The 15,508-nt window shown below is 58.3% G+C and overlaps 1 long non-coding RNA gene across 2 annotated transcripts in view; it reads left to right on the top strand.

Annotated features, from left to right (window-relative positions):
• The window catches only part of LOC123628541, a 71,219-nt gene that overhangs the window by 20,452 nt on the left and 35,259 nt on the right, over window positions 1–15,508 (top strand). For both annotated transcript variants that reach the window (XR_006731692.1, XR_006731691.1), the window contains one exon: window positions 8,583–8,666. This is a non-coding gene — a long non-coding RNA (uncharacterized LOC123628541). The remainder of the gene's footprint in view (window positions 1–8,582; window positions 8,667–15,508) is intronic.

The raw sequence follows: 15,508 nt of genomic DNA, 5'->3' as shown, positions 1-15,508 counted from the left end.
TGTAAACAATTCTGCCTTGTCCTCATCCTTGTCCATATCCGGCCTAACGGACACGAACGTGCAGAAGCACGCACACCTCTATGTGTTTTGCACAGCAAGCCTCCAGGTAGGAGCTGTCTGGAGATGGACCTAGTGCTGGCATTAGGAGAACAGTGTCTTGGGAGTGGCACCCGGCTGTGGTCCCGTCTGACGTAGCCATGCCTGTAGGCCCTGGGGCTGCCAGCGTGAGAAGAGCCCTCCGTCCAGGGCTTAGAGTGTGTCCTGACTCCTTGCTCCCTGCCAGGTACCTCTGGGACACGGGTCACCCTGGACATGGTGGTCGACCTGGCCTTTTAGTGACCTTTGAGATTGCCCACGTCAGAATGTTTCCTGGCCAACAAAGGCTGAGGTTGGATCTAACCCTGTGCCCCATGTGGATCTTGTCCCTGAGGGCTCAAGGGGGCCCAGTGGTCAAAGCGTAGGTAGGGGTTGGGTAGGTTCGGGTGCATTGCTGGGGTGACTGAAGGAGAAATCTTCTTTCCCTTTGGTCGGGAAGGCAGGCGAAGGGGACCCCAGCGAGGCCAGGCTCGGGGCAGTGGGATGGCCCGTCCTCAGAATGGGCAAGATGGTGGCATCCGCCATGTTGGAGCCAGATTGGACAGCGGTTGGAGTTTTTTCCTCAGCAGAGGGCGGAGGGAGTGGACCTGGGGGAAGGGCAGGCGGGCATTCGTGGGGCAACACTGCCATCCAGAGGAACCTCTTTGCTGCTGCCCCGAAGCCTCGCCTAGGGTTTCCAGGGGAGGAGTGGTTTGGCAATGCGGTCTGGGTACACAGGGACAGGGGACGGGATCCAGGACAGACCGGAGCTCTCTGTAGGCCTGGAGGATGCGTGGCCCGTGGCGGGTCGTGCCGTAGAAGCAGCAGGGAGAGGAGGCAGGCGGGGGTGGACAGCCAGACGCCTGGCCGGCCCTGCACAGGAAGCCCAGGCTCTGGAAGCTGGTGGCGGCCATGTCTGGGCGGGACTAGCGGAGCCTGCACCGGGGAGCCCGGGCTCAGGGCTCAGAACTCGGGACCCAGGGTTGTGGGCCGTTCGCCTGGTGCCCCTTCCCTTAGGAGCAAGGGGCAGGTTGGCAAAGGTGGCCCCTTGTCCAGGGTGCACCCCTGTGAAGGGCTGATCTCCCAGCCCAGGGTCTCAGCAGCCATGGCGGCCGTGGTGGGCAGGGCTGAGATGCTCCGTGTCCGGCCAGGGAAGAAGGCAGAGGGGCGGGTCCATGCCCGTGTCAGACCCTAGAGCACCTGGCAAGCCCGGACCCAGGCCGGCCGTTGAGGGGAGCCTCAACTGATGCAAAGCCAGGCCCAAGCCACTTGCCCCAGAGTGCAGCCCTGCTCCGCCTCCCTGTCGTATCCAGGCCCCGGGCGACCGGCCATTGTCTTGAAGCTGTGCCCGTCCTCCGGTGGTCATCAGTGGCTCGGGACCTTGCCCGGTCCCCACTAGTGTGCTCCGGGGGTACTGGGATCTTTGGTGTTTCGTCAGGCGTGGACAGATGGGTACGGTGGCAAGCTTGGGACAAGGGAGCCCTGGGTTTCCACGGGGCAGGGAGGGTGCCCTCCTAGGCCTCCTGAAGTGCAGGAGGGAGCCAAGAGAGTCCATGTCCAGAATGATGGAGCCGTTGGGTCTGGCCTGGGCAAAGAGGGCCCCGCGGCAGAAGGCACAGGCAGGGCAGGCTCAGGCAGCACCGCGAACGGTGGTGGGCCCTGGCGTCTTCACCCTGGCGTCCCTCTGCGTCCCCTCCCCTTGGCCCCGCGGTGGGGGGTGTGCAGGATAGGGCCTTGTCCAACTTGACTGGCGGGGCTAGAGCTTGGAGGACGTGTCCCCTTGCAGGAACACATCTGGAAAAGCAGAGGCAGGGCCACTGGGGCGTGATTTCCTGCGCCCCAGAACTTTGAGAAGCGGTCTTCCGAGGGAGGAGAGACGCTTGTCCAAGCCGGTGTCCCTCAGCCCTGCCTGGCCTTGCAGAATGGAAGCGTGGGAGGGGCCCAGGGGACCCTCCCCAGGTCACAGGTTGGAGGTGTGGTTTCTCAGGGGAGGAGAGAGGTGCTGGTCCTCTGAGGCCTGACTGCTCAGGAGCAGGGCCTGGTCTTGGCCGTACAGAAAGGAGAAAAGGTCTCCAGGGCGAGTCCTCCCTTCGCGCGCCTCCTGAACGCAGACAGGTCGCCACCAAGGAGTGTGTGCTTCTCTGTGCCCCAGTCCAGGCGGACTGCCACAAAACCTGACAGGCACAGTTCGGCTGTGGCACACGGGCCCAACATCCGGGGACGAAGAGGATAGCATTGGAGTTTCTCTTGGCTGGCACTGGCTTGGTGTATCTGGGAGGGTGTTTTTTTCTTTTGTTTTCTTTTTTTTTTTTTGAGACATAGTCTCACTTTGTTGCCCGGGCTAGAGTGAGTGTCCTGGTGTTAACCTAGGTCACAACAACCTCAAAATCCTGGGCTTAAGCGATCCTACTGCCTCAGCCTCCCGAGTAGCTGGGACTACAGGCATGAGCCACCATGCCCGGCTAATTTTTTTTTTGTATATATATTTTTAGTTGGCCAGATAATTTGTTTCTATTAGTAGTAGAGACGGGGTCTCACTCTTGCTCAGGCTGGTCTCGAACTCCTGACCTCGAACAATCCACCCGCCTCGGCCTCCCGGACTGCTAGGATTACAGGCGTGAGCCTCCGTGCCCGAACTTGGGAGGGAGGTTCGGGGGTCGGCGGCTTTGGGTTGGCAGCGGCCATCTGTGGAGGTGGCGGCCTGGAGCTTTGGCTCCATTGCATATGTGTTGACGCCTCTGGCTCTAGTTGAATGACAGCTAACCCATATAATGATATGTGTCCTGTTTTGGGGGAAATACCTTGACGCGTGGTCCTGGAGGAAACACGGCGTGCCCCTCTGCTCACAGACAGATACACACAGACACACATGCACACACCCTGCCCGCAACAGGCTCACACAGAGTGGGCCATCGGAGAGAGAGACAGAGAAAACAGGATGACCGGGAAGATGGGGGAGTGGAAGAAAGAGAGAGAGAGAGAGACTGAGAGACACACACAAACACACACACACACACACACAAACACACACACGGGGTAGCAGAGGCAAAGTGCGTGAGAGGGAATCCTTCACTGACACTTTCAGGGTCAAGTTGGGTATGTGGGCAGGGAGGCCGCGAGATTAGCTGTACCGTCTCTCTTGTGTTTACCGTGTCTTGTCTACAGAGCAGTGTTCCTGGGCAGTGTGTTCTTTGCACACTTGTGGGGGTTATTCCTCTTTGAATGTGCCCCGACACGGTGACAGTAATTAGGGCACGAGGATGGCCAGCAATTTCGGGGGAACTACGCGGAAACACTTCCGCCTCGTCCTCGTCCGGCGTAGCACACACGAGCCCGCAGAAGCACGCACACCTGTATGTGCTTTGCACGGCCAGCCTCCCGGTGGGAGATGTGCGGAGGTGGACCTAGGGTCGGCGTGAGGAAATGGTTGTCTTAGGGGTGGTACCTGGGCTTGGGCCTGGCTGACCTAGGCATGCCTGAGCCCCCGCGGGTTGCCAGAGTGAGAAGGGGCCCGGTGCTCCTGCCGGCCGTCAGGGGCTCACAGTTTCTTGTGACTCTTTGCTCTCCTGCTTGGGCCCGTGGGACACTGGTCGCCCTCGACCTGGTGATCAAGGTGGCCTTGTCTGACCCGTGACAGTGCCCAGGTCACGATGTCTGTTGTCCGGCGGTCAGGCGGTTGTGGTTGCAGCCAGCCCGGTGCCCAGTCTGGATCTAGTCACTCCCGCAGCCCCCGGTGGTCACGGTGTAGGTAGGGATTGGGTAGGTTGGCGTGCATTGCCAGGGGATCGCAGGTGAACTCCTCAGCTCTGTTCAGGAAGACAGGCCAGGGGACGCCAGCAAGGCCAGGCTTGGGGCAGTGGGATGGCTCCTCCTCAAGATGGCCAAGAGGGTGGCATCTGCCATGTTGGAGCCAGATTGGACAGCGGTTGGCGTTTTTTCCTCAGCAGAGGGCGGAGGGAGTGGACCTGGGGGAAGGGCAGGCGGGCATTCGTGGTGCAACACTGCCATCCAGAGGAACCTGTTTGGTGCTGCCGGGAAGCCTTGCCTGGGGTTTCCTGGGGAGGAGTGGCTTGGGAGTTCGCTTGGGGTCCAGCAGGGACAGGGGACGGGACTCCCGACTGACCAGAGCTCTCTGCAGGCCTGGGGCAAGGGTGGCCCGTGGCGGGTCGGGCCGTGGAAGCAGCAGGGAGAGGTGGCAGGCCGGTTGGGCAGCTAGACGCTTGGCAGGCCCTGCACAGGAAGCCCTGGCTCCGGAGCCTGGTGGCGGCCATGTCTGGGTGGGACTAGCTAAGCCTGCATCAGGGAGCCCGGGCTCAGGGCTCAGAGCTCCGGACCCGGGGCTGTGGGCAGTTCACCTTGTGCCCCTTCTCTTAGGAGCAAGGGGCGGGTCGGCCCAGGTGGCCCATTGTCCACGGGACACCTCTCTGAAGGGCTGATCTCCCAGCCCATATTCTCAGCAGCCATGGCGGCTGTGGTAGGCAGGGCTGAGATGCTCCAAGTCCGGCCAGGGAAGAAGGCAGAGGGGCCGGCCTGGGCTTGGCCCGCGTTGTAGGGCAATCGGCGGGGCCTGGCCCCAGGCCGGCCATTGAGGGGAGCTTCAACTGATGCAAAGCCAACCCAAGCCACTTGCCCCAGAGTGCAACCCTGCTCCCCCTCCGTGTTGAGTCCACGTCCCCGGACACCGGCCATTGTGTTGTAGCTGTGCCGGTCCCCCGGTGGTCTTCGGTGGCTCGGGGCCTTGCACGGTCCCCGCTAGTGTGCTCCGCGGATTCTCGGGTCTTTGGTCTGTCATCATGAGTGCACAGATGGCTACGGCGGCAAGCTCATCATAGGAAGCCTCAAGGCCCAGCACGGCACTTCTTTTCCTTCACACCTACGGGATGGTTTGTAAAGACCATTCCTTTGGCCCCGGTAATTCACGCTCTTGACATTCCTGAAGTCCTGCTCCGCAGACTCCTGTGTGCAGAGCCTTTCTGGAAAGCTGACCTCTCTTTCCACTAATCCACGGGTCAGGATGTCAACCTACAGGATCTCCTCGTGCCCCCACCCAAAGCTGTGAGTGTGGCGGTCTCTGTGTGCTCCATTGGCCCGGACCAACGCTCTGGGACAGCCGGGCCCACTTCACGTAAACCTCCATATGTGTGAAGGCATGTGGCTTTCACGAGGAGATAAACTGGCTCACAGCAGTGGAGGGGAAGGATCAGGGCATCTCTGGAATGTTCCCCAACTGTAGTGCGTGACCGATGCGGACCAGGTCACCCAGCTAAGGAGCATACGGGCCACCTTTGCCTGTGGATCCTCAGTGGGGGTCGCCAGGTTCTGTACGACAGGAGAACACGCACAGCATGGCAGGGTGTGTGGTCTGTGACCCAGACTTTCTTTGACAGGAGCGATAGGAAATCACCAAGATTGAACTGCCGTGCACATGTGTTACCTTTCCTTGCTGTGTTTTAGTACCCAGTAATCAAGGACTTGATCCTGTGTGCAAGAGGCTGCCCCTGACATTGTGGCTGTGATACCAGAAACTCAGCCATCGTCCAGGAGGTGGAATCAGAAGAACGAGGACAAGTCCTTCAGGCATGGGGAAAGACATTCACTTTCTTGGGCAGCAAGGGGAGGAAAACGGCAGACTATCATATGAAAATCCACATCTTCCTAAACATAAGCAGAAACACAGAGCTTTTAATGGATGGTTTCCATTCACACCTAATGGGTGCGGGTGTGCACTGTCTGGGGTATGCATTGGCCTAAAGCTTTGATTTCGGTGGGACAAAGGCAATGAATATTCATAACCTAAACATTTCAACCCCTAAGATATGCTTAAAAAAAAAAAAAAAGGGATCCTTTTCTCAGCTTCAGGCAATTACCGTACCTAACTATGCTAATGCTCCCATCTGTGCTAAAGACAAACCCTGGGTACTTGCCTTGGGCCCACCTGCGGACCTCTGCCACCTCCACCACAACCTGGCAGTTATTTCTCTTGACAAAAGTCTGAACCTGCCAGGCCGCATCTCCCAAAAAGGGTGGGGAAAGTTATAAAGATACAGAAAATTCTTTTTTTTTCTTTCCAGGCCACTCCCTGTAACTTATTCCCCACTCTCAATTTTACCCTTCCATATCTAGGGAAGGTGGGTCCATGACGCTATTACAGGTGCCGGCCCCTCCTCTTTCCTCAGCCGGGCCTAGGTTTTCCAAAGGGTCCGTTAGGTCCTGATTTCCCAGTAGCCTTGACTGCCAGGACCCTGTCCCTCGTGGTCCTTTAATGTGGCCCCTGTGCCAGCAGCAAGGACCCAGCGGCGAAGCCCCTGTAGTAGTTTCAGCTCCGTGTTCCCCAACATGGCGGCCACGGAGGACTGGACCCAACCGCCTCCCGAGCCTGGCAGGCCTAGCAGCCAGGGGCTCGTTGGTAGCCCAGCCTGGCTCCTTCTCTTGCTCAGTAAACCTGGAGTCCCCCGGTGGAGTCCTCGGGTGCAGCCCCAGAATTCCCTGATTTGCCCAAACCTACCCTTCCTTCTCCCGGAGCCCTTGCGTCACTGTACACAGAGACTAGCTGGAAGAAGCACTCAAAAGGATTCCGCATGGGGGCACTGTGGCTCCAGAAATGTCTATAGTTTGGCCTCCTCGGCCTCTCCCTCCACCCTTTCTAGGTGAAAAAACACCAAAGAATGCCCAAAATGGATTCAAGCCCTAAGGGTCCAGTGTATTCTTTTCAGGTGTTGAGGGAATAGGTGTGTCTTTTTGTCAGGCTCTAGGTGTGGAATATAAATGTGTGAAAATGTTTATGGAAAGGTGTGGGTGTATGGCTTTATCCATTGATATGTCATCCCCTCAGAGCTTGGAGCCAGAATGTACTATAATGAGGTACCCAGTTTTCTGGTCACACCTGTGGGTATTACAGGGTTCCTCTTGAGCAGGAGGCTTGCTCTTAAGGCAATGTTGACTCATACACTGACATGGGCTGAGTGTCTGGATTTCACCTGTTATGCTCCAGTGGTTACCTGTATTCTGTCTTCAGGGAGCCAGGTCTCGCCCCAAGGCACCAAGGCAAGTCCATTCCAGGGGCAAACTGCCTTAGGATGGGTCCAGAGCAGGAGCAGTAGTAGGCCACCATGGGAGCAGCAGGAATTGCCAGGGGCCACGGGTGGGACCAGACTGGAAGGATGTGGCCCTGGGTCAGCCACAGGGACTCGGGTAGTCACTCCCCACTGAGTAGACCAGTTTGGGGTTTCCAAGGCTCAGGAGGAGAGCCCGGTGGTTCTAGGCAGGTAGGTGACCTCAGACGGGGCCTTTGGTTCTGCAGCGCCTCCTGGCAAACTCTACATGGATGTGCGGCCGTGCTGTCCACTCACCCCCACACACTCATTCATGCAGTCATTCGTGCGGGCGTACACACGCAAGCTCTCTGCCTTAAATACGTGTACGTTTTTCCCTTTTCCTTTCCCATTTTCTTTCTCCCATGACAACCTTGGTCATATGCCTCTGGATAGAGATTTCTCCCGGTTAAAGACATAGCCTTCTCCATTGTGTGATGTCTAATACCAAACGTCTACACCTCTTACCTCCATCCCTAAAGTGACAGGTAGCTGTCACTTTTTTCCTGTGTGTTGGCCTCCAGTGGCTTGTGCAAGTGAAGGACAACGTGGAAGTGTGTCAGCTTTCGGCCTTCACTCTGAACCCACAAGGCTCATATGGAATGCACTCTTGCGCGTTGCTCCCTTCACAAAACACACGTCCCTCGGCCTTTGCACGTGTGTGCAGACTCAACATCCAGCCAGATCCTTCCCATTTCCCCTGTTTCAAATGCCCGGGCCGATCAGGTGTCTTCCCGATAGCAGCAGGATCATTAGTTTACCACGTCTCTTCATTTTGGATACTTCTTTCTTGTTTTCCTCTTCCCATCTTCCTTTCTTTGAAAGAGATCTGGCCTTGATGTGGGTATGAAGTCCCAGTTCTGACAGGGTGAGGATGTGTGAGTGACAGGTGCATGGAGTAGTGTCTGTGTCTGCCCTGAAACCAGCTGCCTTGTACATGGGGACGCAGCCACCCCCAAGAAGGATTTGCCCTCCTCCCTGGAGAGTCAATGTGGTGGATCTGTGTGCAGCCAGACTGGACATACCTGCTTCCCGTTCCTTTCCTTGCCGGATGAGCTGCCAGTCCCTGGAGGGTCTCTTAGTCCATTCACATGGGGTGGAGGAAACTGCCTCAATTGGATCTTTTGGCGTCTAATTCCATAGTCACACAGAACAAATACCAGGACGGAAGTTGTGAGAGGATAGACGCCCAAGGTTGGCTGGTTGCAGTTGTCACTGAACAGAAAGCCGAGAGTAAGGTCTCCCCTATTTCAGGATACATAGTTCCGGGAGAGCTGCTTCTTGAGTACAGGCCGAAATGATTTCAGGCAATTGCCAAGAAATCAGTAGGGTTAGTTTTCACCCTGTAATTTCTGTAGAAGTCAAGCTGACCCTAGAGAATTATGTTTACCAATTCCGCGACCTCCTTTTTTGCAGCTTCCTGGGGATGAGTGGGTTTGGAGTCAACACAGTGTCGAACGAGGATGAAGGACGGGGCCACCTGCAGATACAGAGCTAAAGGTAAGGGGGAAACATGGCCAATGGCCACTTCAGAGAAGTCTTCCCGGGCGGTTGGCGTTTTTGCATGGGTTTGGGGTACTCCTCTTTTTAATCAGTGCTGACACAGTAATAGATATCTATTAGAACATACCCCCATATATCGGCAAGAAAATGTAAACAATTCTGCCTTGTCCTTGTCCACATCCGGCCTAACTGACAAGAACGTGCAGAAGCACGCACACCTCTATGTGTTTTGAACAGCAAGCCTCCAGGTAGGAGCTGTCTGGAGATGGACCTAGGGCTGGCATGAGGAGAACAGTGTCTTTGGAGTGGCACCCGGCTGTGGTCCCGACTGATGTAGCCATGCCTGTAGGTCCCGGATCTGCCAGCGTGAGAAGAGCCCTCCGTCCAGGGCTTAGAGTGTGTCCTGACTCCTTGCTCCCTGCCAGGTACCTCTGGGACACTGGTCCCCCTCGACATGGTGGTCGACCTGGCCTTTCAGTGACCTGTGATAGTGCCCACGTCAGAATGTTTCCTACCCTACAAAGGCTGAGGTTGGCTCTAACCCTGTGCCCCATGTGGATCTTGTCCCTGAGGGCTCAAGCGGGCCCCGTGGTCAAAGCGTAGGTAGGGATTGGGTAGGTTCAGGTGCATTGCTGGGGGGACTGAAGGAGAACTCTTCTTCCCCTTTGGTCGGCAAGGCAGGCGAAGGGGACACCAGCAAGGCCAGGCTTGGGGCAGTGGGATGGCCCCTCCTCAGAATGAGTAAGAGGGTGGCATCTGCCATGTTGGAGCCAGATTGGACAGCGGTTGGTGTTTTTTCCTCAGCAGAGGGCGGAGGGAGTGGACCTGGGGGAAGGGCAGGCGGGCATTCGTGGGACAACACTGCCATCCAGAGGAACCTGTCTGGTGCTGCTGCGAAACCTTGCCTGGGGTTTCCTGGGAAGGAGTGACTTGGGAGTGTGATCGGGGTGCAGCAGGGACAGGGGACGGGACCCCGGATACACCAGTGCTCTCTGTAGGCCTGGGGGATGCGTGGCCCGTGGCGGGTCGAGCCGTGGAAGCAGCAGGGAGAGGCGGCAGGCCGGGGTGGACACCCAGACGCCTGGCGGATCCTGCACAGGAAGCCCCGGCACTGGAAGCTGCTGGTGGTGGCCATGTCTGGGCGGGACTAGCGGAGCCTGTCCCAGGGAGCCCGGGCTCAGGGCTCAGAGCCCGAGACCCGGGGCTGTGGCAGTTATCCTAGTGCCCATTCCCTTAGGGCCAAGAGTCGAGTCGGCCCTCGTGGCCCCTTGTTCACGGGGCACCCCTGTGAATGGCTTATCTCCCAGCCCAGGGTCTTAGCAGCCATGGCGGCCATGGTGGGCAGGGCTGAGATGCTCCGTGTCCGGCCAGGGAAGAAGGCAGAGGGGTGGGCCCGGGCCCGTGCCAGGCCCTAGAGCACCCGGCAAACCCGGACCCAGGCCGGCCGTTTAGGGGAGCCTCAACTGATGCAAAGCCAGGCCCAAGCCACTTGACCTAGAGTGCAGCCCTGCTCCCCGTCCCTATCCTGTCCTGCTCCCCGGCCACCGGCCATTGTTTTAGAGCTGTGCCCATCCCCCGGTGGTCTTCGGTGACTTGGGGCCTTTCACCGTCCCCACTAGTGTGATCCGGGGGTACTCAGGTCTTCGGTCTGTCATCAGGAGGGGACAGATGGCTACGGTGGGAAGCTTGGGACAAGGGAGGCTGTGGATTTCCACAGGGCAGGAAGGGTGCCACGCTAGGCCTGCTGAAGTGCAGGAGGGACCCAACAGCATCCAGAAGGACGGAGGTCTTGGGTCTGCCCTGGGCAGACACTGCCGTGTGGCAGGAGCCACAGGCAGGGCAGGCTCAGGCAGCGCAGCGAACGGTGGTGGGCCCTGTTGCCTTTACCCTGGCATTGAGCTCCATGTCCTTACGTGGCCCCATGGGGAGCATGAGGCTGGGTCAGACTTGGATTCCGGGGATAGAGGTTGGAGTACATGTCCCTTTGCGGGAACCCATCTACAAAGGCAGAGGCCCTGGCCATTTCCTGTCTTTTCTTCTCATTCCTAGAACTTGAAGAACCAGTTTTCCACGGAAGAGAGGTGCTTTTCCAAGCAGGTTTTCCTCAACCCCACTTTGTAGAATTCAAGAGTGGGAAGGGACCCAGGAGACCCTCCTGGGGTCACAGGTGGGATGTCTTTCTCAATGGAGGGAGCGAACCCAGGCAGAGTGAGGTGTTTCAGCCTCCAAGGCCTGAGTTTTTGGGAGATGGGTGTCTTCCTTGGAGTCCAAAAGGTTGCGAAGGTCCTAAAGGGGAGATGTCCCTCCCTGCCACAAGAATCCAGGGATACCCTGAGGTGGACATGTGTACACTTGCATGCTTGTGTGCACCTTGACTATGAAGACACTTCCACCACAACACAGTTTGGCTGGTGTGTGTGTGCAACGTTCCCAGGATGAAGGGGATAACCTCCAACTGTCACTTACCCGGCCTTGGCTTTGCCCATCAAGGATGGGGTTTTCGGGGTGGCTTTGTTGGCTGAGGCAGCAGCATCCGTCCGTGGAGTTGGTGGTGTGGGGGCTTGGGCTCTTCTGCATCTGTTCTGACACCTCTCAGTGTGCTGGGATGATTTCTAACACATTGGATGGCATCTGTCCTGATTTGGGGGCAGTACCTTTAGGTGTGGTCCTGGAGAAAACAGAAGGTGCGCAGTTGCACACGTGCACACACACGGGCAGTGAGAGTGGGGCATGGAACAGAGACACAGAGAGAGAGAGAGAGAGAGAGAGAGAGAGAGAGAGAGAGAGAGAGAGAGAAAGGATGACCGGGAGAGGAAGTGAGCAGATGGGGGTGAAGAGCGAGAAACAGAGAGACTGGGGAAAACAGGTTGCTGTGGCGCATACCACACACATTGTTTGGGAGCAAGGAGGGGTGAAGGGCACAGAAGCTGCAGCTGGGCTGTACACTGTTCCTTCTATTTAGGGCTGTACACTGTTCCTTCTATTTACTGTGTCTAATTTAGAGTGTCGTGTTCTTGGGCAGTGTCATTTTTGAACACATATTGGGGGTGTTCTGTTTTCTAATCAGACCAGATAAGCTAAAGGCAAGTAGTCCATGAGAATATACACAACCAAGAAAGAACTCGGAAACATTCTGCCTTAATTGTTTCGCATAACACACATGAGTCCGCAGAAGCACACACACGTCTTATGTGTTTTGACTGCAAGCCTCCTGGTAGAAGCTGTCCTAACACGGACCTGGTCTATGCGCAAGGAGAACAAGTGTCTCAGAGGTGGCACCTGACTCTGGTCCTGTCTGACCTACGCATGCCTGAACGACCGTGGGTTGCCAGAGTGAGAAGGGCCCGCTGCTCATGCCCGCTGTCAGGGAGTCACGGTTTCTTTTGATTCTTTGCTCCCTTGCATGGGCTGAGGGGATGCCGGTTGCCCTCGACCCGTTGGTCGCGATGGCCTTTGAGTGACCTATGATAGTGCACAATTGAGAATTTTTGCTGTCTGGCAGGGAGTGGGTTGGGATCCAACCCTGTGCCCAGTCTGGAACTTGTCCCTGAGGGCTCAAGAGGCCCCAGTGATCACGGTGTATGTAGGGATTGGGTAGGTTCGGGTGCATTGCTAAGGGGATCGCAGGTGAACTCTTCACGTTTGTTCAGGAAGACAGGTAAAGGGGACCCCCAGAGAGGACAGGCTGAGGCCAGTGGGATGGCTCCTCCTCAAAATGGCCAAGAGGGTGGCATCCGCCATGTTGGAGCCAGATTGGACAGCGGTTGGCGTTTTTTACTCAGCAGAGGGCGGAGGGAGCAGACCTGGGGGAAGGGCAGGCGGGCATTCGTAGGGCAACACTGCCACCCAGAGGAACCTCTCTGGCGCTCCTGTGAAGCCTTCCCTGGGGTTTCCTGGGGAGAGCTTGGGAGTGCGGTCGGGTACAGAGGGACAGGGCACGGGACCCCGGACAGACCAAAGCTCACTGCAGGCCTGGGGAATGCGTGCCCCAGGGCGGTTCGGGCCGTGGAAGCAGCAGGGAGAGGCGGCAGGCCGGCTGGGCAGCCAGAAGCCTGGCGGGCCCTGCACAGGAAGCCCCGGCTCCAGTGGCTGGTGGCGGCCATGTCTGGGCGGGACTAGCGGAGCCTGCACCAGGGAACCCGGGCTCAGGGCTCAGAGCTTGGTACCCGGGGCTGTTGGCAGTTCGCCTGGTGCGCCTTCCCTTAGGAGCAAGAGGCAGGTCGGCCCAGGTGGCCCCTTGTCCACGGTGCACCCCTGTGAAGGGCTGATCTCCGAGCCCAGGGTCTCAGCAGCCATGGTGGCCGAGGTGGGCAGGGCTGATATGCTCGGTGTCCGGCCAGGAAAGAAGGCAGAGGGGCGGGACCTGGCCAGGCCGTAGGGGACCCAGCAAGCCCGGACCCAGGCCGGCCATTGAGGGGAGCCTCAACTGATGCAAAGCCAGGCCCAAGCCACTTGCCCTAGAGTGCAGCCCTGGTCCCCCTCCCTGTGGTGTCCACATCCCCAGCCACCGGCCGTTGTCTTGGAGCTGTGCCCGTCCCCCGGTGGTCATCCGCGGCTCGGGGTCTTGTACCGTCCCCGCTAGTGTGCTCCAGGGGTGCTCGGGTCTTTGGTCTGTCATCAGGAGTGGACAGATGGCTACGGCGGCAAGCTTGGGACAAGGGAGGCTCTGGGTTTCCACAGGGCAGGAAGGGTGCCCCGCTAGGCCTGGTGAAGTGCAGGAGGAAGCCAAGAGCATCCATGTTCAGAATGATGGAGCCGTTGGGTCTGGCCCGGGCATAGCGGACCCCGCGGCAGAAGGCACAGGCAGGGCAGGCTCAGGCAGCACCGCGAACGGTGGTGGGCCCTTTTGCCTTCACCCTGGCATCCCTTTCGTTCCCTCCCTTGGGCCCCGGGGGGCAGGATATGGCCGTGTCCAAGTTGATTGGCGGGGCTGGAGCTTAGGGAACGTGTCCCGTTGCAGGAACACATCTGGAAAGGCAGAGGCAGGGCCACGGGGGTGTGTTTTCCTCGGCCCCAGAACTTTGAGAGGCGTCTTCCTAGGGAAGAGAGCGCTTGTCCAAGCCGGGGTCCCTCAGCCCCGCCTTGCCTTGCAGAATGGAAGCGTGGGAGGGGCCCAGGGGACCCTCCCCAGGTCACAGGTTGGAGGTGTGGTTTCTCAGGGGAGGAGTGAGGTGCTGGGGCTCTGAGGCCTGACTGCTCAGGAGCAGGGCGTCGTCTTGGCCGTACAGAAAGGAGAAAAGGTCCCCAGGGCGAGTCCTCCCTTCCCGCGCCTCCTGAATGCAGACAGGTCGCCACCAAGGAGTGTGTGCTTCTCTGTGTCTGAGTCCTGGCGGACTGCGATGAAATCTGACAGGCACAGTTTGGCTGTGCCGCACGGGCCCAACATCCGGGGACGAAGAGGATAGCATCACAGTTTCTCTTGGCTGGCCGTGGCTTGGCGGATCTGGGACGGGGTTTTCGGGCATCAGCGGAGGTGGAGGTGGCAGTGGCCATCTGTGGAGGTGGTGGCCTGGGGCTTTGGCTCCATTGCATAGGTGTTGACGCCTCTCGGTCTAGTTGAATGACAGGTAACCCATATAATGACGTGTGTCCTGTTTTGGGGCAATACCTAGACGTGCGGTCCCGGAGGAAACAGGAGGTGCTCCTCCGCGCACAGACAGATACACACAGACACACGCACACACCCTGCCCGCAACAGGCTCACACAGAGTGGGGCATCGGAGAGAGAGACAGAGAAAACAGGATGACCGGGAAGATGGGGGGGTGAGAGAGACAGAGAGAGAGACAGAGATAAACACACACACACACACACACACACACACACACACACACACACACACACACACACACACACGGGGTAGGGAGACGCAAAGTGAATGACAGGGAATCCTTCACTGACACTTTAAGGTCAAGTTGGCGATGTGGGCAGGGAGGCCGCGAGATTGGCTGTACCGTGTCCCTTGTGTTTACCGTGTTTTTTCTACAGAGCAGTGTTCCTGGGCAGTGTGTTCTTTGCACACTTGTGGGGGTTATTCCTCTTTGGAATGTGCCCTGACACGGTGACAGTAATTTGTGCCCGAAGACGGCCAGCGATTTCGGGGAAAGAGGCGCAAACACTTCCGCCTCGTCCTCGTCCGGCGTAGCACACACGAGCCCGCAGAAGCACGCACACCTGTATGTGCTTTGCACGGCCAGCCTCCCGGTGGGAGATGTGCGGAGGTGGACCTAGGGTCGGCGTGAGGAAACGGTTGTCTTAGGGGTGGCACCTGGGCCTGGGCCTGGCTGACCTAGGCACGCCTGAGCCCCCGCGGGTTGCCAGAGTGAGAAGGGGCCCGGTGCTCCCGCCGGCCGTCAGGGGCTCACAGTTTCTCATGACTCTTTGCTCTCCTGCTCGGGCCCGTGGGACACTTTGCGCCCTCGACCTGGTGGTCAAGATGGCCTTGTCTGACCCGTGAGAGTGCCCAGCTCTGGATGTCTGCTGCCCGCATGCAGGTGGCTACAGTTGCAGCCAGCCCTGGTTCCAGTCTGGATCTTGTCCCTCAAGAAAGCCCCAGTGGTCATGGTGTAGGTAGGGATTGGGTAGGTTGGTGTGCATTGCCAGGGGGATCGCAGGTGAACTCTTAACTCTGTTGAGGAAGGCAGGCGAAGGGGACGCCAGGGAGACCAGGATCCTGGCAGTGGGATGGCTCCTCCTCAAGATGGCCAAGAGGGTGGCATCCGCCATGTTGGAGCCAGATTGGACAGTAGTTGCCGTTTTTTCCTCAGCAGAGGGCGGAGGGAGTGGACCTGGGGGAAGGGCAGGTGGAGATTCGTGGGACAACACTGCCACCCAGAGGAAC

Source organism: Lemur catta, chromosome X (genome assembly GCF_020740605.2).
Source record: "Lemur catta isolate mLemCat1 chromosome X, mLemCat1.pri, whole genome shotgun sequence".
NCBI classification, from domain to species: domain Eukaryota; kingdom Metazoa; phylum Chordata; class Mammalia; order Primates; family Lemuridae; genus Lemur; species Lemur catta.
The sequence above is the reverse complement of the archived record's forward strand: the minus strand, read 5'-3'. Positions and strand labels throughout refer to the sequence as shown.